A 23,757-nucleotide genomic window follows, 5' to 3' on the forward strand; every position below is an offset into this window, starting at 1 on the left:
CGAGGATCCGGAGCTTGGGAGGATTCTCCAGGCTGCCGGCGGCGAGTCGTCAGAATTCCCACCAGCAGAAGGCGACTGTTTGTAGATGCTAAGGTGGGGGCTGCTATAGGACACAGGGCAGACAGCATTCATTGCTGCATCGTAGGGCACAGTGAACCATGCAGAATAGCTCAAAATGTAAAATAAACCATTTTGAGAGTTTAGGAAAGTGGGAGACAGCTATCTGTGGTCCTAACTGCAAAAAAAAAAAAAAAAAAAAAAGAGGTTCCATCGGACATAAACAGTACTAAGGTTATTATGTTAGCCCTGAAGGCATTCCCAAAATATTGCCTAAATATCTTCCATAAAAGCATCCGAGTAAAACTCCACATTGAAAAGGACAACACTCAGGCGTTTCCTTAAAAACAAAACCTGAAATACTCATAGTAAAACTCCCAACTTAGGGCACTAGGCCAAAGGAATAGCAGCAGGAATAGTGATTTAAGTTCTACAGTGTACGGCTGCCTATCAACTAACTCATACATTACTTCTGCTTTGTCAAGGAAAGTGGGCATCAGAAAGAAAATGCAAGAAAATACCTAAGGGGAAAGGTAGATCAAGATAAGTATGAAAATTACCAGAGAACTGGATGATTTACTACTGAATTCGATCATTTCTCTATTTTGAGAAAATTCTGAGACAGGGTTACTTGAGGACTTCTGGGAAAATAAGAAGCAACAGGAGGTGAGCAAATCATCTTCTGATTTTCGAAGAGAAAAGTGACTATTTGAAACCACAGACAGGTACTATTAACATTTGGCACAACCAAAAATTTATTTTTTAATATTTCATTTATTTATTCATGAGAGACACACAGAGAGAGGCAGAGACACAGGCAGAGGGAGAAGCAGGCTCTATGCAGGGAGCCCAATATGGGATCAATCCCGGGAGTCCAGGATCATGCCCTGAGCCAAAGGCAGACGCTCAACTGCTGAGCCACCCAGGCATCCCACAACCAAAAATTTAGAGAAAATTATTAAGGAGTGACTTACAGGCACCTAGAATTATGATTCTCAAACTTTAGTGTGCACTCAGTAATTACTGTAGAGATAATTAAAGCAAATTCCTGGGCACCACACCCAGAGTAAATTTATTAACTTTGGCTCAAGATATCTGGATTTTTAACTACCAAGATGAAAGTGACCTATGGCCCATAATTGAAAGTTGATTGATTGCTAGAAGATGAAGTGGTGATCACTAGGAACCAATGTAGTTTCATTCAAAATAAGATATAATTAACCTTATTTTCTCTTCAACTCATAGAAATATTCTATATGTAGTTTTTGAGATTTTTTTAAAATATTGAGGTAAATTCACATGACATAAAATTCACCATCTTAACCATTTTAGAGTATACACTTCCATAACTCTTAAAATATTTACAGTGTTGTGCAACCATCTCCACTGTCTAGTTCCATAAAATTGGGGTGTATTTGTCATTTAAGACCTACTCACCCACCCTGGAAGTTTCCAGTGGACACACTTTTCACCAAAACAGTGAGAAATAAATTTGTGAAGGGAGCCTCAGCATCCTTGAAGGGCTCTGCAATCATCTCTCTGTAGGCCAGAACTTACAATGGGAACTGCTGCCACTGAATTGAGAAACCTAAATGCAATGAGAATAATTGGATGGTGAAGTGGCAGGGTCCAAATGGCAGTACTCCATCCATCACTAAAGGCAAACTGGGTATTGTTACCATAATGGGCAGCAGAGTCAAAATAGCAATCAAATAGTCTGACTTCTGGAGACCTGTGATGCTGGCTCTTTATCATGGTGTTCCTAGAAGAAAAAATATATGGGAAGCCCACTAAATTCTCACTTAATTTGTACAAGAAGAGTTCTAGCTCAAGTGAAGAAAAATCTAACTTAAATCATAAAAACAGAGTCGTAGCCCTTCAATCAATTTCCAGACTTGAGCCAGTTTACAGACCAGGAGCCCCTTGAATGAAAGGGAGACCATGTCTCCTTGAGGAAGAACCCTAATCCACTTCCAAATATTTATACTGTTAATCTTTCTCTTAGTCTTCCCCAAAGGGACCAATGGCCTTTTACCAGGGTAACTGTGCTTTGGGGAAAAAGGAAATGATCGGTAAATCATAAAAATTTTTAAAAATCCCTTTAGCAGGTTGCTGGACACTGACTCTGACCTGACACTAATTACAAAAGACCCAAAATGTCATGTTGATCTGCCAGTCAAAGTAGGGGCTTATGGAAGTTAGGTGATAAATGGAGTTTTAGCTCAGATCTGCCTCACAGTGGTCCCAGGATATCTCCAAACCCATTTTATTTTGTTGTTGTTATTATTTGAAGGGAGGGAGGGGGTAGGGAGAGGGACAGACTCTGCACTGAGCACAGAGCTGGACACAGGGTTCAATCCCATGACCAGAGACCTGGGCTGATACCAAAAGTTGGAAGCTTAAACAACTAAGCCACCCAGACGCCCCTCCAAACTCATCTTGTAGTTATTTTCCCAATGCTGGAATGTATGATTGGAATAGACATACTCAGCAGCTTTCAGAATCCCCACACAGGTTCTCTGGCCTATGGAGTGAGGCTATTATGGTGGGAGAGGTCAAGCCACTAAAACGGATTCTATCTAGGGAAATAATAAACCAAACACAATACCACACTCCTGGAGGGGTTGCAAAGATTAGTGTTACCAGGGGACAGCCAAGTGACTCAGTCTGTTGGGTAACGGACTCTTGGTTTCCACTCAGGCCATGATCTCATGGGTCCTGGGATCAAGCCCCCCACTGGGTTCTGCATTGAAGGCAGAGCCTCCTTGAGGATTCTCTTCCCTGTACCTCCCCCTCTAAAATAAATAAATAAATCTTTAAAAAAAATTAGTGCCACGATCAAGGACTTGAAAGATGCAGTGGTGGTAATTCCCCCCATGTTCCATTGAACTTGGCTATTTGGTCTCTGCAGAAGACAGATCTTAGAGAATGACAGTGGATTACTGTATATTAGACCAAATGGTGACTTCAGTTGGAGTTGCTATACCAGACATAGTTTCATTGCTTGAGCAAATCAACATACCCCCTCGTACCTGATATGCAGGTATTGATCTAGCAATGTTTGTTGTTTATTGATCTCCATCTTTGTTAATAAAGCCACCCACACCAGTTTTCTTTCAGCTGAAAAGGGTATCAATACACTTTTACTATCCTTTTTCAGGGGTATCAACTCTCTAGCCCTATGTAATAATTTAGTTCACAGGGATTTTGGTTGCCTTTCCCTTCTACAAGATATCACACTGTTTCATCACATTGATGACATTATGCTGACCGAAGCTAGTAAACAAGAAGTAGAAACTACTGTAGACTTATTGGTAAGACATTTGTGTCAGAGGGAGGAAATAAATCTGACAAAAAATTCGAGAGATCTACCTCAGTGAAATTTCTAGGAAATCCAGTGACACGGGATATGTCAAGATATCCCTTTTAATGTGAAAGATAAGTTGTTGCATATGGTCCCCCTTACAACAAAGAAGAGCCCACAATGCCTAGTGGACTTTTTTTTTTTTTTTTTTTTTTTTTTAGGAGACAGCATATTCCTCATTTGTGTGTACTCCTCAGGTACATTTATAGAGGGATCCAAAAAGCTGCAGTTTTGAGATACAATAATGATTCCATTAAACTGAAAGTTTAGACAGGTGCCTAGTCACTTTGGGCTCCTCATATCTCTAAATCAATAGGCAAGAAGGAAGTTCTTATGCTTACTGGGGTGATTGGTCCTGACTACTGGGCAGAAATTTGCTACTCCACAATGGAAGTAAGGAAGAGTGTGTCTGGAACATAATAGATCCCTTAGAGAATCTCTTAGCATTACCACGCTCTGAGATTAATAAGTCAATAGAGAACTACAACAATATGATCCCGACAAGACTACTAATGGCTTAAACCCTTCAGGAAAGAAGGTTTGGGTATGGACCATGTTAAAGGATCAGTTAAAGGACCATGACCATTAGCTGAGGTAGGAGAAGCTAGTTATAAATACCACTTACAACCACATAATCAGTTACAGAAACAAGAACTGTAATTGTCATTATTTCTTCCTTATTTTGTATGTATATTTGTGTGTGTCTTGCTATATATATATATCAAGGAAATATATTTGTTTATGTCCCTTTCTTATTTCTTTTTTATATAACATAAGATGTAATGATTTTATATCATAGCGTTTAAGGATTGTTAATTTTATATCATAGTATTCAAATTATGAGATATCAAGGAGAAGAGCAATCATCACCCGACAACTTTGCATTCTTTTTTGGGGGAAATGTAGTGCATTTTTAGTTGCACACAGGATAGTTATATCATGTTAGGCAGAAGTATGACCTTGTTATTGCCTTTATTTAGAAATTAAGTATGATTTAAGAAGAAGTATGTGAGTATCTAGTTGACAAGCAATGGACTTGTGATAGTTGATTTTATATGTCAACTTACCTGGGCCACTGTGCCTACATATTTGGTCAAATGTTTGTATTATTGTAGTTGTTGTTTGTATAGTGAACTAAACACTTCAGGGTTGTTGTTTTTTTAAAGATTTTATTTATTTATTTGAGAGAGACAGAGAGAGCCTGAGTGGAGAGTGGGAGAAGCAGATTCCCTGCCGGGCAAGGAGCCTGACTTAGGGCTTGATACTAGGACCCTAAGATCATGACCTGAATCAAAGGCAGACACCTAACTGACTGAGCCACACAGGCACCCCTGAGGTTTTTTTTCTGAACTTTTTTTTTTGCACTTTTTTATTATGGTAAAACATACTCTATAGAAAATTTACCCTCTTAATTATTTTAAGGGTACCATTCAGTGGTATTAAAATACATTTTGCATTAAGTACATTTTATATTAAATATATAATGTTATAAATCATCACCACCATTCAACACCATAGCTCTTTTTGTCTTGTAAAGCTGAAGCTCTATACACATTAAACAATAACTAACTCCCAATTTCCACTGTCCCCAGCCCCTAGAAACTTGCAATCTACTGTCACTTCATTTCTGACTACTATAAGTACCTCATATAATTGAAATCATACAATATTTGTCTTTTGTGATGGGTTTATTATACTTAGCATAGTGCTTTCGATTCGTCCATGCTGTAGCATGTTAGAATTTCCTTCCATTTTAAGACTGAATAATATTCCATTGTATATATATGCCACATTTTGCTTATCCATTCATCTATCAATGGACACTTGAGTTGCTACATTTTAGCTGTTGTGCATAATGTTGCTATGAAAGTGGGTGTACAAGTATCTCTTCAAGACCATGTTGTAAATTCTTTTGAATATATAGCCAGTAGAATTGCTGGATTATATGGTAGTTCGATTTTTAATGTTTTGAAGAACCACCGTACTGTTGTCCATAATGGCGATACTGTCTTACATTCCCACCAAGAGTGCACAAGTATTCTAATTTCTCTAGATTGTCACTAAGGATTGTCATTCTTATTTTCTGTTGTTTTTTTTCAAATACATATATGCCATTATAATGGATATGAAGTGATATCTTATTGTGGTATTAGTTTCCATTTCTCTAATGATCAATGATGTTGAGCAGCCTTTCATGTGCTTATTGGCCATTTGAATATCTTTTTTGGATAAATGTCTATTCAAGTCCTTTGAAGTAGAAATTTCTAATTTTCCTCATATATGCTTTTGAATGTCCTAGTCTTTGATATCTGTCTCTCAAAAGAAGAAAAAGAAAAAAAAAATGAGACAGGAATAAAAGGGTACTGACCCTTTTAATCCCCTGGAAGTTAGCAGTGGCTTCCAACACTAGTGTGAGCTGCAGCCACAATGGCCACCTGCCTCTTTGCACCTCTGTGACCAGAAGTTGTAGTCATTAATTAGAGCATAGACACTCAATATTTGGAAAATAGGATTTTTTTTTGCCCAATCTGACAGCCAAAAGCTATGTACAAGCTGCTTCAGGAACATGTACCTATCTGCCTGCTTTGGGGCTCAGAGCTGAAATTGACAAAAGTTAACCACAATTTACCATACAAGACTTTTTCTGGAATTTGCAGACATTCAGTGGACTCAGAATTCCAAAACAGGTATCCCAGACAGATTCTGCGAGCTGTCATCTGCAATTCTGCAATTATTGTCTAGAGTGATGTCTTTGGGGGTGAGTTGCTGTCCTGCTTTACTGGGCTCTGAGCTGGGTAGAGAGACAGATTCCTGGTGCTACCTACTCTACCATCTTTCCAGAATTCTTTCTCTGTGTACTAATTTTGTAAAATCTTTATTTGTTGTTAGTGTCCCCTGATGTCTCTATTCCACTAGAACAATCTGCCGCTAATGGTTTGATAGAGATTTCCTTAAATGCTTGTACCAACCAACCAACCAAACAACTGAAATAATTCTCTCTGATTTTGCAGAGTGGGCTATGTTGAGGCACTTCAACATTTAGCATGGCAGTTTAGGACCCTGCCTTAGCCTTCATTTCCTTCTTGTTCTGAGCCTGAAGGTCAGCCAGAGGTGAGAGCTTAGTCTTCTCAGGTCTCTTCTGAGCATACATTTCTGACCTGGAAATGTGTGTGACCTTCTAGATTTCCTGGAATGTAGGAGAGCTTTCATAGTCTATATTCCTCTTATTATCTCCTTTCTCAGCTTCTTTCTTCCTAGCCTTTTTGATCTATGTCTTGACCTGACTATTATCTCTTGTCCCAGCTGGCAGGAACTATACATTTGCCTTTAACTGCTTTCAGCAATTACTGCCTGTGAAGGCTTCCCAACCCTGGAAAAGCCTTGTTAGTCAAAACAAAGACAAATTCTTCAACTGATCCTTTAGGGAGTCACCAGACAGGTCACAGCAAACTACAATTTTTTGAGAATTATGTCTGTACTTTAATTTCTTTCTCTTTCTTTCTTTCTTTCTTTTTTTCTTTCTTTCTTTCTTAGAGAGAATATAAGCAGGGAGAAGGGACAGAGTGAGAAGCAGACCCCTCACTGAGCAGGGATCCTGATGCAGGGCTTTATCCCAGGATCTTGGGATCATGACCTGAGGTGAAGGCAAATATTAACCAACTGAGCCACCCAGGAACTCCTGTACTGCTCCTTCTGCTGTCAGCACCTTGCACCAGGAATATAAACCAAAAAAAAAGTAGCGTTAGGAACAGGAAATTATTGCTTTGGAGAGATTATAGTATTTTAAAATCAGCAACATGTGTACTTTAAAAATAAAAGAGTTATAAACATTAATATGACTATTTACATGTTCTTGAGATGGGTGAGACCCTTCAAAATAAACACTAAAAGCAAAAACCATAAAGGACAAGACTACTAGGTTTGAACACATAAAATTTTAAAGTTACTGAATGTCAAAAATATTACACCATTAACACAAAGTCTTTTTTTTCAAAGATCATTTATTTATTTATTTGACAGAGAGAGAGAGAGCACAAGCAGGGAGAGCAGCAGGCAGAGAGGTAGAGAGAGAAGTCAAGTCCTTGCTGAGCAGGATGTCCAATGCAGGGCTGGACACCAGGACCCCAGGATCATGACTCAACCTGAAGGCAGAATCCCAACTGACTGAACCACTCAGGTGCCCAACACGAAGTCTTAAGAAAAAAAGTATGGTCAACTTCATGATATACTGAACTTCTTTCATGGATAGTGTAGGAAATTGAAAAGTATAACCCATTATCAGTGGCTGGTTGAAATTGACATTGTCTAATGGTGTTGAGTAAATGCCAAAGTGAATTTGTAACTTGCCTTAACACAGGAGAGAGTTTTTGGAATTGGAGATTTTAGGCATGCAGGAAGCTAATGAAATAAATATGGTTGGCAGAACGTCATGAGAACACTAAAACAATTTACATGGCTCATTTTAAAAAGATAGTCTCCTCATTCTCAACTAGACCTGAAGCTCTATAAAGGCAAAGACTTGTCTATATTGTTTCTGCTTACCTAGCATCAATACATGATTTGGTAAATATTTGGCACTTAAAACATTTTCTTAAATGGGTAGATAGATGAATGAAAGGATGAATTTTCAAAATGTTATGGTTTAAAGAAACACATACAAGAAAAATATAAACCCTAAAAACTTGTTTAAGATGAAAAAGTTCTGGAAAAAAGTACAAGTAAACTAAAGAAGGCAGTTACTGGAATGATTCCTTTCTGACCTCATGGGAGTTTTTCAGATACAGACTAACCTTGATAGGTCTCATGTATTTTCATGTGTTTTCTATTGCTACTGAAACAAATTACCACAGATTCAGTGGTTTAAGCAACACATGTTTATTATCATACAGTTCTGAAGGTCAGAAGTCCCACATGGGTCAGCAGGGCTGCATTATTTCTGGAGGCTCTAGGGGAGAATTGGCTTCCTTGCTTTTTCCAGCTTCCAGAGGCTGCCTACACTCCTTGGTTGGTTACATTGGAGCCACTGGGATATTCCAGGATAATCTCCCCATCTCCAGATCCTTAGTTTACTCATATATGTAAAATTTCTTTTACCATGTAAAGTAACACATCATAGGTTCCACATAGTAGGATGTGTACATCTTTGGGGAGGGGTCATTATTTTATTTATTTATTTATTTATTTATTTATTTATTTATTTATTTATTTATTTTATTGGTGTTCAATTTGCCAACATATAGCATTACACCCAGTGCTCATCCCATCAAGTGCCCCCCTCAGTGCCCATCACCCAGTCACCCCCACCCCCGGCCCACCTCCCTTTCCATCACCCCCTTGTTCGTTTCCCAGAGTTAGGAGTATCTTATGTTCTGTCTCCCTTTCTGATATTTCGAGGGGTCATTATTCTGCCTACCACACCTCAGTTCCAGAAAGAAGTTGAGAAGTTCTCCTAGAAGTGGTGGAAAAGATTGAAGCATAATAGAAACTGAAACCCCAAAGCTAGTGGAGGTGGCAATTGAAATGCAGTCCTTAGAGTCACAGCTAAGTCATTCTGGGCCATAGTCAGGAATCTATGTAGTGAAGGGGGCAGGGGGAGAGATGCCTAAAGTATTTCCCTCCTATTTTCTGAGTGGAGGGGGGTAAAGATTAAAAAAGTAAAAAACTATCTTCGTGTATTTCCATTTAGTGGAAATGTATTGATTTGGAGGTGACTTTCAAATTCTTTAAACTTTGTCCTGAAGAATCAGAATAGGACTTATTCCATGCAGCTGTGGAAGGCGGACCCAGAATCATCAGAGAAGGGCCTTTTTTGAGTTACCTGTGTTCAAACGGAATGAATCACCTCAAAGAAACTGAATACAGTTAGCTTTATGAAAAGCTTACTATTTTGCCCCCTTTCCTTGTCATTTTACAAGTGGTAAAATCTGTGCTTAGTGCTTAGGGTCTTGAAACTCTCAATAGATAATCAGATTAATGTTAAGATCGATATGAATATTTGATCAACCTCTGTTGCCCCTCCAGTGTCTGAATTTAAAAGGGAATCCTCTAAAATAGTTCTTAAATCAAGGTGAGATCACGGTCACAGACAACCAAGAACTTCTGACAATTTGAAACATTCTACTCTTTCATACCGTGTTCATTTATTTCCTTTTAAAAATGAGATAAGGACACGAGACTTGATGCGGCTCGGTCGGGGGCGCTCAGGTCTTGCTCTCTGCCAAATTGGGTTCAAGACTCAGCCGTGCACTGGGTGCTCTGAATTTCCTGCGCCCCATCCCATCCCATCCCATCCCATCCCATCCATCCCATCCCATCCCATCCCATCCCTAACGTTGGCTGTTGGCAATCCAAGAATCCAGGGGGAGGGTAGGTGACGGCCTTCTGTCACCCTGGCCCCTCACCTCTGCTCTCACAAAGGCGTGTGGGCGCCTCATAAGTATTGTTTTGCCCCTTCAAAGAGGGTACCCCGTCGGATGCTCAGCCCTGTTGGGTTAACAAGTGGAGCGCAAGCACTGGGGTGCAAGACTCATTTGCCAGATCCTTCTTCGGCAACATTTGAAAGCAAAAACCTTGACCTGACAGTAGTGAAAGAAGGTAACATTTCCCGGCAGGAGGTGGGGAGGAAAGGTCGGGGGAAGCAGCGGTCACGGAGCAGCGCGCCGGGTGCCGCGGGGAGAACGCGGCCATCTCCACCAGGCGCTAAACGAGCAGCCCCTGTTGGCTGCGAGGGTGATAACAGCCCTTCGCAGGGGAGTTTCGAGGATGGCCCGGTAGGGGTCAGTGGTGAGGCGGCTTCTAAACGCCGAATATCCTGGCTCCCGGTCAGCTTTGACCCCAAAGGAGGCGCAAAATAGGCAAACACAGCAGGGGGGAGACCCAGGAAGAGATCAGTTATATCTCACCTACTGTTAGTGCACTATGAGTAGGCTCCCGAGTGAGTACATAAAAGATGTGGGCAAACGTGGCGTTTTTGTGTGAAGGCTGCAGGGAGGCTCCTCTATCTCTACATCCGGGAGAGGCAAAAGAGACGGGGTCTCGCTATGTTGCCCAGGCTGGAGTGCAGTGGCTATTCACAGGCGCGATCCCACTACTGATCAGCACGGGAGTTTTGACCTGCTCCGTTTCCGACCTGGGCCGGTTCACCCCTCCTTAGGCAACCTGGTGGTCCCCCGCTCCCGGGAGGTCACCATATTGATGCCGAACTTAGTGCGGACACCCGATCGGCATAGCGCACTGCAGCCCAGAACTCCTGGGCTCAAGCGATCCTCCTGCCTCAGCCTCCCGAGTAGCTGGGACTACAGGCGCGCGCCACCGCGCCCGGCGCTCGGAGGGCCGGCGAGGAGCTACTAGAGGCTGAGCCGCGATGACGCGCCCTGGGGGCGGAGCGAGGGCGGGGCTGCGGCTCTCGCCGGGGGAGGCGCCCGATGCGAGGCGCTGCGGAGGCGAGGCCCGGGGACGGCTTCGGGGGCGAGCTGCGGGCCGGCTCCCCTGGGCTCTGAGCCGGGGAAAGCCGTTTTCGCTGTTCCGGCCTCGGCTCTGCGAGTTTTGCTCCGAACGCGGTGTTCTTGTATTAAACCACGCTTCAGTAACGTGCTGCAACTTTGGGGGGGAAGTTACTTAGGAGGGAGCCATCTGACCCTAAAAGTCTCCTTGGTCCAGCAGGCAGGTGCCTTTATCGTACCAGGTATATAACCTTTAGTAGCCAGGGGGTTGGGGGTCTGCAAAAACATCGCAGGCCCACTCAGTTTTCACTATTGAAATGAAGCTTGAGGGAGTGGTCTACTTTCGTAGCCTCCGCATATTCGTTGCTGGTTACTGTAGGAAAATCTATCTAGGTAGGTAGGTGGGCGCAAGGATTAGGATTTGGCAGCCTGGAGTCTTTTTTTGGGACAAGTTTGGGTTAGGAGGGGGTAGGAGGAAGAAGGGAGCAAGGATTTCCAGCCATAGCGGATCTGCAACCACCAGACCTTTTATCTGTCCCGTCCCCATCTCTTTTCTCCTAGAACATAGTCCAAACTGCCCCCTCCACCTCCTCTGTTGCATCACATAACTTTGCTCCCTCCTTCATAGATAAATCAAGGCCATCAGAAAAACTCTAGCAAGTCCTTGTTACTCCCTCCTCTAAATTTGTGCTTACATATTCAAGGAAGGGCAACTCTCGTAGCTTCCTATCTCAAATCCAGTGGGTAAAAATTTATCATTTCCACGTCCATCCTATCTCTTTCTCTTACTTGTTTAAAGAGATGCTTTCTTTTATCTTAACTCTCCTTTAACCTTGCCTCTCTTTCCAAATGAAATGTGTTTTGTTTGCATGGCTGCTTTTCTTGAAAGCTTGTTCTACAAATACTACATTCACTTTCTAACATTCTGTCGTCAGTCCACAGTCCACTGACCCACTAAAACTATTCTACTAAGACTTTCATATCTAAGGTCCTAACTCGCACATCTAAGGGACTCTTTAAGACCTATGTGATATAATTTATCACCCCCTCATCTGATCATTTGTGACCACTACCTCCTCCCTGAAATTTTCTTCTCCCTGGTTCTTGTCGACAGTCTCTGATAGGTCCTCCCAAGCTTTGCCAGTCTCTCCTCTGCCAACTCTACAAATGTGGCTGTTCCTTGTAGGTCTCTTCTAAACCTTATTTTCTCGCCATGCTCTTCATAAGTGATCTCATCAATTCTCAAGGCTCTCAAATCTATAGCTCTAATCTGGTGCTCTTTCCACAACTCTAAAGCCATATTTTTAGGAGTCTACTGGATATCATCTTGAAATCACTCAAAATTGAACTTGAAATCACTTTGAACTTGTACAAGCAAACCTAACCATCTTCTGATCCCTACCTATAAACTTGCCCACCCAATTTCCCATTCTTTACCAATATATTTAGTTGGACATTTCAGAACTCTCTCAGTCATCCTTGACCACTGTTTCATCCATTTACCACCAGCTATTTCTTTCTTACCTATCCAATGACAAGCTGTGTGCTAGATGAGAGAGACATTTGGGGGGGACAAACAAAAACACAGCAATATGTATATGCTGTGATAAGTGCCATTCAATAAACAAAGTGCTGAGAGAAAAACAGTGATGGCAGGAATGGGGGAGCGACATACTTTACAAAAAGCAGACAGGTCAGACTCCTTGAGAAGGTATCTGTTGTGCTCAAGATTACATATCTGAGAAACCACCAAGGAGCCGACACCGATGCAAACACACGAGGGTTTATTTACAAGCTTGAGCTTCGGTCCAAGTATACTCCACACAGCAGAGCAGGGGCTTGGACCCTGAAGTGGGTTACAGCTGGTTTTTTTTTATGGGCTGGTCTAGGGGATTTTCAGAAGGGGTGGAGGAAAATTTTTTCCATTCCAATATGGGGGAAAGGGTGGGGGAGTTTCTTAAGATCTGATATGGGATTCTCTGCCGAGGGCATTCTGCAGTTTTTGCTGTAAAGTTCAGCTCTTATTCCCAGGGGCCTAAGATGGCTGTACTTGTGCTAATGCTAAACTTGAGGTGGAATGGCCTTAATTTTTCTCGGCCTCCACAGTATCATTTGAACTAGGGCTTAAAGAATGAGACATCAGTTAGGATACTTCAATTGCCAGAAATAAGGGCTATGTGTAAACTGAAGTAAAGGAACTCCTCTTAAGAAAGAACTGGGGATCCCTGGGTGGCTCAATGGTTTGGCGCCTGCCTTTGGCCTGGGGCGTGATCCTGGAGTCATCAGGCTCCCTGCATGGAGCCTGCTTTTCCCTCTGCCTGTGTCTCTGCCTCTCTCTCTCTCTCTCATTGATAAATAAATAAAATTTAAAAATAAATTTAATTTAAAAATAAATTAAATATTTAAATAAATTAAATTAAAAATTAAAAATAAATTAAAAAAAAGAAAACTGATTGGAAGAAAGTGGGGCAGATGTGGCAGAATGGTAGTTGTCTGAGTCTGTTCTCACCTTTTACTACACTAATAAATTTTTAGTTGGGCAGATCAAGCCCCACCCAGAGACAGACATGATTTGATGTGGGGTCCAAGAGCAAATGGTCAAGAAAGAATTCTTGAAATGGTTGTGATGCAAAAATGGCAGTTTTATTAAAGCACGGGACATGGATCCATAGGCAGAAAGAGCTGCCCTGGGATTGTGAGGAGGGATTGGTTATATACTTTTAAGTGGGAGTGGAGGGTAGAAGCAAAGGAAGTTTCCAAAGGGATTTTCATTTGTTAAAGAACACTTACAGGATCCCAGAGGCCTAGCTATTGTCAAGCTAAGGTTGCTTTTTTGCCACCAGCAAAGCGTTAATATTTAAGATGGTTGGGAGTTCCTGGAGGAATGTCATGCTCTGCCTGTATCAAGCCCATTTGTCAATGGGCTGCGAGTTGTAAGGAAATTTAAGTTTAGCTACATCTCCTTTTGCCCTTGCTGTCCAAGTCAGAGACCACATTTCCCAGTTTCTCTTACAATCAAGTGTGTCCAAGTTCTCACCAATGGAATATGAGTGAAAGTGATAGGTGCAGCTTCTGCATCACTTGCTTAAAAATAAATCCTTTGTCCTCTACCTCTGCTTTTGCCCTTCCCTAGAGCTAGATGGCGCTAGGGCAAACCCACAGCAGTGCCCCGGCTTTGACTATGCAAATGAAGATATCCCAGGCTATACCAGAGCTTCAAGAAGAAAAAAACCGAGTCCATTTAATTACTTAATGGAGCTGAGCCACCCTGCCAGCCCTGGCCACTCCTACCTCTGGACTGTTACAGGAGAAATAAAGTTCTGTTTCATTTAAACTGCTGTATTTGTGGGGGGAGGGTCTCAAGTTATTTATTGTAGCATACTCAGTACTCTAAACTATATAGGCAAGCTCACAGAGGAAACCCCTGACTAACCAGAACTCAGAAAGGTCAGGAACCAAAAGAGCTACAGGAATCTACAGCTCACCCTAATTGGATAAATCAGACTCAACCTCCTATAAGAAGAGTCTGGTTTTCTAGTTTGAGTCCTGTGTCCTCCTACACTCTCTACACTCTCTACATTCATATCCATTTTTATCATAATTATGTTGTAAAAACTTCTATGTTGTTTTTCTTTGTCACTATACTTTTAGTAGCAGCATGAGCCTCTCAATTTGATGCATACCTTATGATGATTTAAACTGAGCTCCTGTCGATTACACTAAGCAACTCATCATTCTATACACTTTACCTGCATTGTTTTATGAATTAGTGATATGCATAATATCCAATGCTAAGTCAGTTATTCACAAGCTCAAATCAATGTTTGCTTTTTTTTTTTGTTTAGGCTCTGCGACTTCTTCTTCTAGCTTTATTGAGGTGTAATTTACAAATAAAATTATAAGCTATTTAATGTGTACAACATGATGATTTGATATACATATATATTGTGAAAGGATTCCTTCCATAGAGTTAACACATCTATCACCTCACATATTTACTTTTTTCTCTCTTCAGTAAGAACATTTAAGTTCTCTTAGCAAATTTTAATTGTACAATACAGTGTTGTCAACTATAGTCACCGTATTAGACATTAGATCACAGACTTTTCTCATCTTATAACTAAAAGTTTGTACCCTTTACCAACCTCTATTTCCTCCACCTCCCAGCCCCTGCCAACCACTTATTTTTTATGAGTTTGACTTTTTTTTAAAAAGGTCTGACATACAGGATCCCTGGGTGGCGCAGCGGTTTAGCGCCTGTCTTTGGCCCAGGGTGTGATCCTGGAGACTCAGGATTGAATCCCACGTCGGGCTCCCAGTGCATGGAGCCTGCTTCTCCCTCTGCCTATGTCTCTGCCCCTCTCTCTGTGACTATCATAAATAAAGAGCAACTCCATATTAAAAAAAAAAAAAGGTCTGACATATAAGTGATACCATGCAGTATTTTTTTCTATCTAGCTCATTCCACTTAGCATATATCTTCCAGTTTCATCCATGTCACAAACAAGATTTCCTTCTTTTTAAAGGATGAGTAATATCCCATCAAATTATATACATACATACATATATACAATACATATTTTTTTCTTTATTCATTCATTGATGGATACCTTAGGTTGTTTCCATACCTTCACTATTATAAATAATGCTGCAATGAACATGGAAATACAAATATCTTTTCCAGATAATGGTTTTGTTTCCTTTGGATATACATCCAGAAGTGGGATTGCTGGATCACATAATAGTTCTTTTTTTTTTTCTAGATTTTATTTATTAATTCATGAAAGACACAGAGAGAGGCAGAGACATAGGCAGAGGGAGAAACAGGTTCCATACAGGGAGCCTGATGTGGGACTCAATGTGGGACTCGATCCTGAGACTCAATCCCAGGACTCCAGGATCACATCCTGAGTGGAAGGCAGATGCTTAGCTGCTGAGCCACCAGGCACCCCGACATAGTAGTTCTATTTTGAATTTTTTTTAGGAACCTCCATTCTGTTTTCCATAGTGGCTAAACCAGTTATATTCCCACTAACAGTGCAATATGGGTTTCCTCTTCTCCACGTCCTGGCCACTATTTATATCTAGGTTTTTTAAACCTGTGTGTGTGTGTGCATTTTTTAGAAGTTTATTTTTATCTAAGTAATCCATACATCCAAAATGAGTCTCCAGTTCACCACTCTGAGACAGGAGTCCGTGCTTTTCTGAAGAGCCAGGCGCCCTTAGGTTGTTTACTTTTTATTAGTTCAGTAAATTAGGTCATGTTTGGCTATATAAGGTTTTGTTTCTTCAAACCGTAACCTGAATGGCAGTTAATATTGAGGGGCCTAAACATTAGAATAGATACTACTACACTCATCCTAAATGGTATGTCTCACTCTGTCTGAAAAAATCCATTCCATGTTGCACATGACCTTTATACATTAAGCCTTCTGGAACACTAAACGACGAAGAGCATGGGCTCAGACGAAGAGGCTTTCTGCCCAGGTCTGGGAGAAAAGCTGGGTCTGAGCTTGCTTCCTCGGCATCCATCAGGCAAGAGCACCAGACAAGGCTGAGGCTGGCCGGGACTGCAGGGGCTCTGGAGAGGACATCCGAAGAGGAGGCTCCCTGCGGCAGAAGAAAGAACGACTCAGAGGTCACAGAGCGAGAATCTAGTGCGGGCTGGAGACTGTTGCCTGCCAGGACCGCCACTCCACTCCGAGAGCGCAGAACAGGCGAGGAACTTGGGTGGGGAGAGGCGGGGCCACCCTCGGAAAGGCGGGGCCTCCAGTAACGAGCCAGACGCGAGAAGGGCAGGGGAGGGGAGGGAAGGGGGCGACCAGGGGGCGGCACCTGACGCGGGTGGGAACGCCCAGGGGAGGAAAGGGAGGCGAGAGGCGGGGTCACCCCGGGGAAGAGAGGCACGGCCGGAAAGGGGAAGGGAGCGGGGCCGCCAGGGGGCGAGGCCGACAAAGTACTCACCCTGACCTCCGTCCAGCTCGTGGTGCAGAACAGGGCTGCATCCTCCCGCCCTTTGACACAGTCTGTTCGCCGCCGCCCACCGCAGGGGGATCACTTGTTGCTGCCAGCAGGATTTTCATCACGCTAGGTTATTTGCATTTCACAGACATGCCCCTGTGGGCTAACCCTGATTCTACTGTATTTAATAAGCGAACAATGCATTAACCAGAATTAGCATTTTGACAGAGTAAACGTTTACTTCTTGGCCATGCCTTACATGGAAGAAGAGCCTTTAATATGGTTAATACACAGTATCTCATTGATCCAGAAATTCATTTCTTGTGGCAGGTTTAAAAATACCAGAATTACCCAGTGTCATGCAGCTGGGCCTATAAATAGAAGTTAAATGTGTGTGTGTGTGGGGGGGGGGGGTATTTTCTGTAACTTGAAATCATTTTGACTTTCATCTGACAGTTCTGAGGGAATACGTTAACATTTTAGAACTTAGAACTTTAGAACATCAGAGCATGGCTGTTTATTACATTGATTCTGATTTGACGTTGAATAAATCACATCCCCAAACCAAAACTTCACACATTAAAATCCTGATATTTAACACTTAGCCGCAAATATTGATTCTATCTCTTTACACCAGTGTGGCAAAAGCTTTTTGCTGCATTTAATTTATTCCTTTTTAAAGTGTTAGAATCCACTAGAATGTTTCACATTCATCAGATAACGTTTAAAAGAGTGCTTCCTTTGTTTGGGGACTCCTTAGACTTAAACTAATGTCACCTCAGACCAGAATAATACACAAATTGACTTACTTTTTTGTGACTTTCTATTCTCAAGATTAATTATTTGCCCAGGTTAATATATGGGAACAGCCTTGCTTTTGGTAGCAAAATACTTTAAATTGCATACAGCTTTCACTGACTAAGGTGAGAGAGGATCAAGATAACATTCTTTGCTTAAATCACTCTCATCCAACAAATATTTATTGAGCACCTGCTATGTGTTAGGTGTCCTGAAGTGTTAACCATTAGTTAATATTGGGGATAAAGGTTAGTTTTGAGAATAAAAGTGTAAACAGGGAAACAATGAATCTGCTTGACATGAAACAAATAGTCTAATACATAGGCTTATGTTTATTCACCTTGGACCCTGAGGAAAGGGCATAATTTCTGAGAGGAATGACTGGAAAAGTGTCTAATTTCACATGACTGTTGGCTCCAAGTATGACGAATATAAAAATTCTATGGCTTTTCCTACGTGGAGGTAGTGAGGAGGGTAAAATCTTCCCTAGATCTCCTCCCCTTATCATGAATCGGTGGAGTAACATTGAGGCCTCCTAAGGTTCAACCTATTTTCACTTTCATTTTGGAGGGGGAGATTTCAAGCTTTTCTCTGAGTGGCTCAGACAACTTTTCAGTATTACTTACTGAGATTTTATGATGTAATGGTTGAATATATAGTACCAGGCATGCTTGCTAGGGGATACTTTATAAATACATTGTTACCACAATTCACATCATTAATACTTAAAAATATATCAGATTACACTCTGGTTTCTGTATACGATGATTTACAATCAAAGTGATTCATGATTTCCTCAGGGAGTGCTTTTAGGGCTAATGTACCCTGAAAGTATCTCTTTTTACAGAGAATACTGAAGGCACAGGCTGCCTGTGCTTGTTCAAATGAACCCTCTCACTGTACAATGACAGAACTATAATTCATTTTATGGCATAGCTCATTTCCCAAGAAGGGCTAGGCCTGGCATGTGGCAGGAAAGAAGGAAAAGACAAAACCATTACACATGAGTTGCAACATTCTCTTAGTGGAGATAATTTATAGTCACTATGATGTATGGATAAACTATATTGTATATTACTAAAAGGGTATAATCAAGGCAAACATACAAATACTGAGGTATGATTTATCATTATCAAAACTAATGTTAATACTCCTATGCATTGACATAATTATAATATAAACTAGAAGAGTGATTTACCCTCTAATGACAATTTTTATTAAAATAGTAAGGCCCAGGGCCCCTGGGTGGCTCAGTTGGTTAAGTGTCTGCCTTCAGCTCAGGTCATGATCTCAGAGTCCAGAGATGGAGTCCCATGTCTGGCACCCTGCTCAGTGGGGAGTCTGCTTCTCTCTCTCCCTCTGCTTTCCCCCTCAACTTGTGCTGCCCACCCAAAGAAATAAATAAAATCTTAAAAAACACACAGAAAAATCCCCATTAAAAAAAAAAAAACCATTATGCTAAGTAAAATGAGCCAGACACAAAAAGACAAATATTGTATGACTCCACCTATATGAAATACCTAGAAAAAGCAAATGCATAGAGATAGAAAGCAACTTGGGGAAATTGATCCTTGTTTTTTAGGGCATTAACCGCAAATAGGTGCTGAATTTTGACAAATACCTCTTCTGCATTGATAAGTATAATTGTGCACTTTCTTCTTTAGCCTGCTAATATGATGGATTACATTGACTTTTCAAATACTGAGACAGCCTTGCATCTCTGAATAAACTCCACCTGGTCATGGTGTATGGTACATGTTTGGTGTATGATTTAAAAAAATACATATATATAGTTGGATTTTATCTAACATTGTTTTAAGATTTTGCATCCTGGGACGCCTGGGTGGCTCAGCGGTTGAGCTTCTGCCTTTGACTCAGGTCATGACCCTGGGGTCCTGGGATCGAGTCCACATTGGACTTCCTGTAGGGAGCCTGCTTCTCCCTCTGCCTATGTCTAGGTCTCTCATGAATAAATAAATAAATAAACCTTAAAAAAAAAAAAAAGAATTTGTCTTTCACTTAAGTTGTCAAATGTATGGGATCCCTGGGTGGCTCAGCAGTTTAGCACCTGCCTTTGGCCCAGGGCATGATCCTGGAGTCCCGGGATCGAGTTCCGCGTCAGGCTCCCTGCATGAAGCCTGCTTCTCCCTCTGCCTGTGTCTCTGCCTCTCTCTCTCTCTCTCTCTCTGTGTGTGTGTTTCTATGATGAATAAATAAATAAATCTTAAAAAAAAAAGTTGTCAAATGTATATGTGTAGAGTTGTTTGTAGCATTGTATTATTATCATTTTGTTACCTGCAGGGTCTATAGTGATATCTCATGGTTCATTTCTGATATTGGTAATTTGTGTCTTCTTTTTTTTGTCAGTCTTGCTAGAGGTTGTCACTTTTCTTTTTTTTTAAAGCAGGCTCCACGCTGGGCTTGAACTCATGACCCTGAGATCAAAACCTGAGTTGAGATCAAGATGCAGATGCTTGCTTAACTGATTGAGCCACCCAGGTGCCCTAAGATTGTCATTTTAATCATTTTAATCAATGTTTCCAAGGAACCAGCTTCTTTGTTTCACTGATCTTCTCTATTATTTTTCTGTTCTCAATTTTGTTGATTTCTGCTCTTTAGTATTTCCTCCTTCTGTTGCTTTGGACTTATTTTGTTCTTTTTCTAGCTTTTTGAGATGGTAACATGGATTATTGATTTGTGACTTTCCCTCTTATTCTAAGGTATGCATTTTAGTGTGATAAATTTCCTTCTCAGCACTGTGTTAGCTGGTCCCCCAAATTTTGATAATGTTACATTTTCATTTTCATTCATTTCAATGTATTTTTCTCTCCCTCGAGACTTCCTCTTTGATCATGGATTATTTGGAAGTGTGTTACTTAGTTTCCAAGCATTTAGAGATTTTCCTGTTACTTTTCTGTTATAAATTCCTAGTTTGATTCCATTGTAGTTGGAGAACATACTTAGTATGATTTCATTCTTTAACATCTGCTGAGATTTGGGATGCCTGGCTGGTTGAGTTGGAAAAACATGTGACCTTTAATCTCAGGGTCATGAGTTGAGCCCCACATGGGGTGTAGAGATTACTGAAATAAATTTGAAAACTTAAAAAAAAATTGCTGAGATTTGTTTTATGGTCCATGATCTATTTTATGATCTATTTTAGTGTATGTTCCATGGGTACTTGGTAAGAATGTGTATTCTGTATTGTTATGGGAAATATTCTTTTTTTAAAAAATATTCTATAAATGCCAATTATATCCTGTTGGTTGATGCCACTGTTGAATTTTTCTATATCCTTGCTGACTTTCCAACTAGTTTGTTCTATAAACTGTTGAGAGGTATTGAAATTTCCAATTATACATCTACAATCTATAATTGTATATTTATCTATTGACCCTTCCAGTTCTATCAGTTTTTGCTTCATATATTTTTGTTGCTTGCTTATACAATGGTCTTTAATATATTTCCTCTATATACATTTAGAACCACATCAGATAATATTATAAAATTTTGATGCAATTATCAATGTAATTCAGAAAATTGAAGAAGGAAACTCTATTGCATTTACCTATATTTTTGCTTACTACATTCTTTCTTCTCTCCTGATGTTCCAAAGTTCCTTTAAAAAAAATTCTTTCTGGGGCACCTGGGTGGTTCAGTAGTTGAGCGTCTGCCCTTGGCTCAGGTCCTACATCGGGCTCCCTGTGGGAAGCCTGCTGCTCCCTCTGCCTATGTCTCTGCCTCTCTGAATAAATAAATGAAATCTTTAAAAAAAATTCTTTCCTTTCTGTTTAGAGAACTTCCAACTTCTGTTGGGCATTTTTTAGTCTAGGTCTTATGGTGAAATTCTCTTAGTTTTCTTTCATCTGAGAATGTCTTGATTTCCCAGAAAATATTTTACTGGATATAGGATTCTGAGTTGACAGTTTTTTTCTTTCAGCACTTAAAAAATGTTATGTTACTTACTCTTGGACTCTTTGTTTTCTGTTAAGAAATCCACTATTGTTTAAATTGTTTTTTTTCCCTTGTAAGTAAAGGGCTGTTTTTCTCTGGTTGTTTTCAAGATGTTTTTGCCTTCAGTTTTTAGAAGTTTGACTATAATGTGTTTTGATGTTTGTATCCTTAGAGTACATTTATCCTATTTGGAAGTTCATTCAGCTTCTGAACTATGTAGGTTTATGTTTTTTTGCCAAATTTGGGAAGTGGCTATCCATTACATATTAGGGGACTTTTTCAGCCCTACCTTTTCTCTCCTCTCCTGAGACTCCAGGGATATGAACATTAGAAGTTTTGTTACAGTTCCACAGGTCTCTGAGGCTCTTCTTACTGGTTTTTTCTTTCTTTCTTTCTTTCTTTCTTTCTTTCTTCTTTCTTTCTTTCTTTCTTTCTTTCTTTCTTTTCTCTATTTTCTGTTATTCAGATTGGGTAATTTCAACTGCTATATCTTCTAGTCCACTAACTTCTTCCTCCATCCTTGTTATTCTGCTGTTGAGCCCAGCCATTGAGCTTTTTATTTTCGGTTCTAAAATTTCCATTTTGTTTTTCTTTATGTCTTCTATATATTTGCTGAGACTTCCTATTTCTTTGATGAGACTCTATTTTTTCAGTTGTTTCAAGTTCACAATTGCTCATAGAAGCAATGTTATGATGGCTGCTATAAAATCTTTGTCAGATAATTCTAACATCTTTGTCATACTGGTGTTGGCATTTATTAACTGTCTCTTCTCATTCAGTCTCATATCTGGTATGATTAGTGAATTTTGGTTGAGATCTGAATATTTTAGACATTATAAAACTCTGGACCTTATTTAACTTTCTGTTTTAGCTGGTTTCCTCTAACACTTCTCCAACAGGAACAGTGGAGCACCAACTAATTACTACCAGGTAGAAGCAGAAGCTCAGGTTCTTTACTGAGCCTTTGTTGACAACAAGGGGAGGCTCCTTGTTACTGCTGGGTCAGTGGGTGGGGGGAACTGGCTCCCCACTAGGCTTCATTTGGAAGGAGTAGGAATACCTCATTACAGCTCTCCACATGGTTTTCACTAATACCATACCACAAGGGATGAGGAATGTTGGGGAGAAGTGGGGTAATGGTGGGAGAAGGGGTGAGACTTCTTACACTGAAAATAACTGACTCTCCAATAGGCCTTTTCTGACATTACCCCAGCAGAGAGGGGGAGGGATACCTCCTAATTGTCAATGGAGGTGAAAGTCTAGGCTTTCATGCAGTGTCCATTGACACCAAGTGTTTGGGTAAGGTTTGTTTCCACCTGGTAGGGATGAAAGCCCCTATTTCCTATTCCACCTAGTGAGGAGAAACTCACTCAGAGTTCAGCAAAGGTGGAGGGTCACCTGGGTGGCTCAGTCAGTTGATTTCGGCTCATGTCATGATCTTGGAGTTCTGGGATCAAACCTCATGTCAGGCTCCATGCTCAGCAGAGAGTCTGCTTGAAGATTCTCTCTCTCCCTCTCCCTCTACTTCTCTCCCTGCTTGCACACACATGGTCTCTCAAATAAATACATAAATCTTTTTTTTTAAGATTTTATTTATTCGTGAGGGACACAGAGAGCAAGAGAGGCAGAGACATAGGCAGAGGAAAAAGCAGGCTCCCTATGGGGTGCCTGATGCAGGACTTGATCCTAGGTCCTGGGATCATGCCTTGAGCGGAAGGCAGATGCTCAACCACAGAGCCATCCAGGCATCCCAAAAAATAAATCTTAAAAAAAAAAAAAAAGAGTCCAGCAAGGGTGGAAATCTAAGCTACTACCCAGCATTTGCCACCATGGGTGAATATGGGGTCACAGCTTTTTCTTTGGCTGGAGTATGGTGGTTATTTCCTGAAGTTTTCATCTTGCTAGGTTGTTCCTTTCAAAATCCTTTGGCTAAAGAGAGCATTCTTTTGTTAGGACCTTTTTTTTTTTTTTTTTTTAAGATTTTATTTATTCATTCATGAGAGACTAGAGAGAGGCAGAGGCATAGGCAGAGGGAGAAGCAGGCTCCCTGTGGGGAGCCCAACGTGGGACTCCATCCCAGGACCCTGGGATCATGCCCTGAGCCGAAGGCAAATGCTCAACCACTGAGCCACCAAGGTGTCCCCCCCCCTTTTTTTTTAAAGATTTTATTTATTTATTCAT

The sequence above is a fragment of the Canis lupus genome, chromosome 8 (genome assembly GCF_003254725.2).
Source record: "Canis lupus dingo isolate Sandy chromosome 8, ASM325472v2, whole genome shotgun sequence".
Classification (NCBI taxonomy): Eukaryota; Metazoa; Chordata; class Mammalia; order Carnivora; family Canidae; genus Canis; species Canis lupus.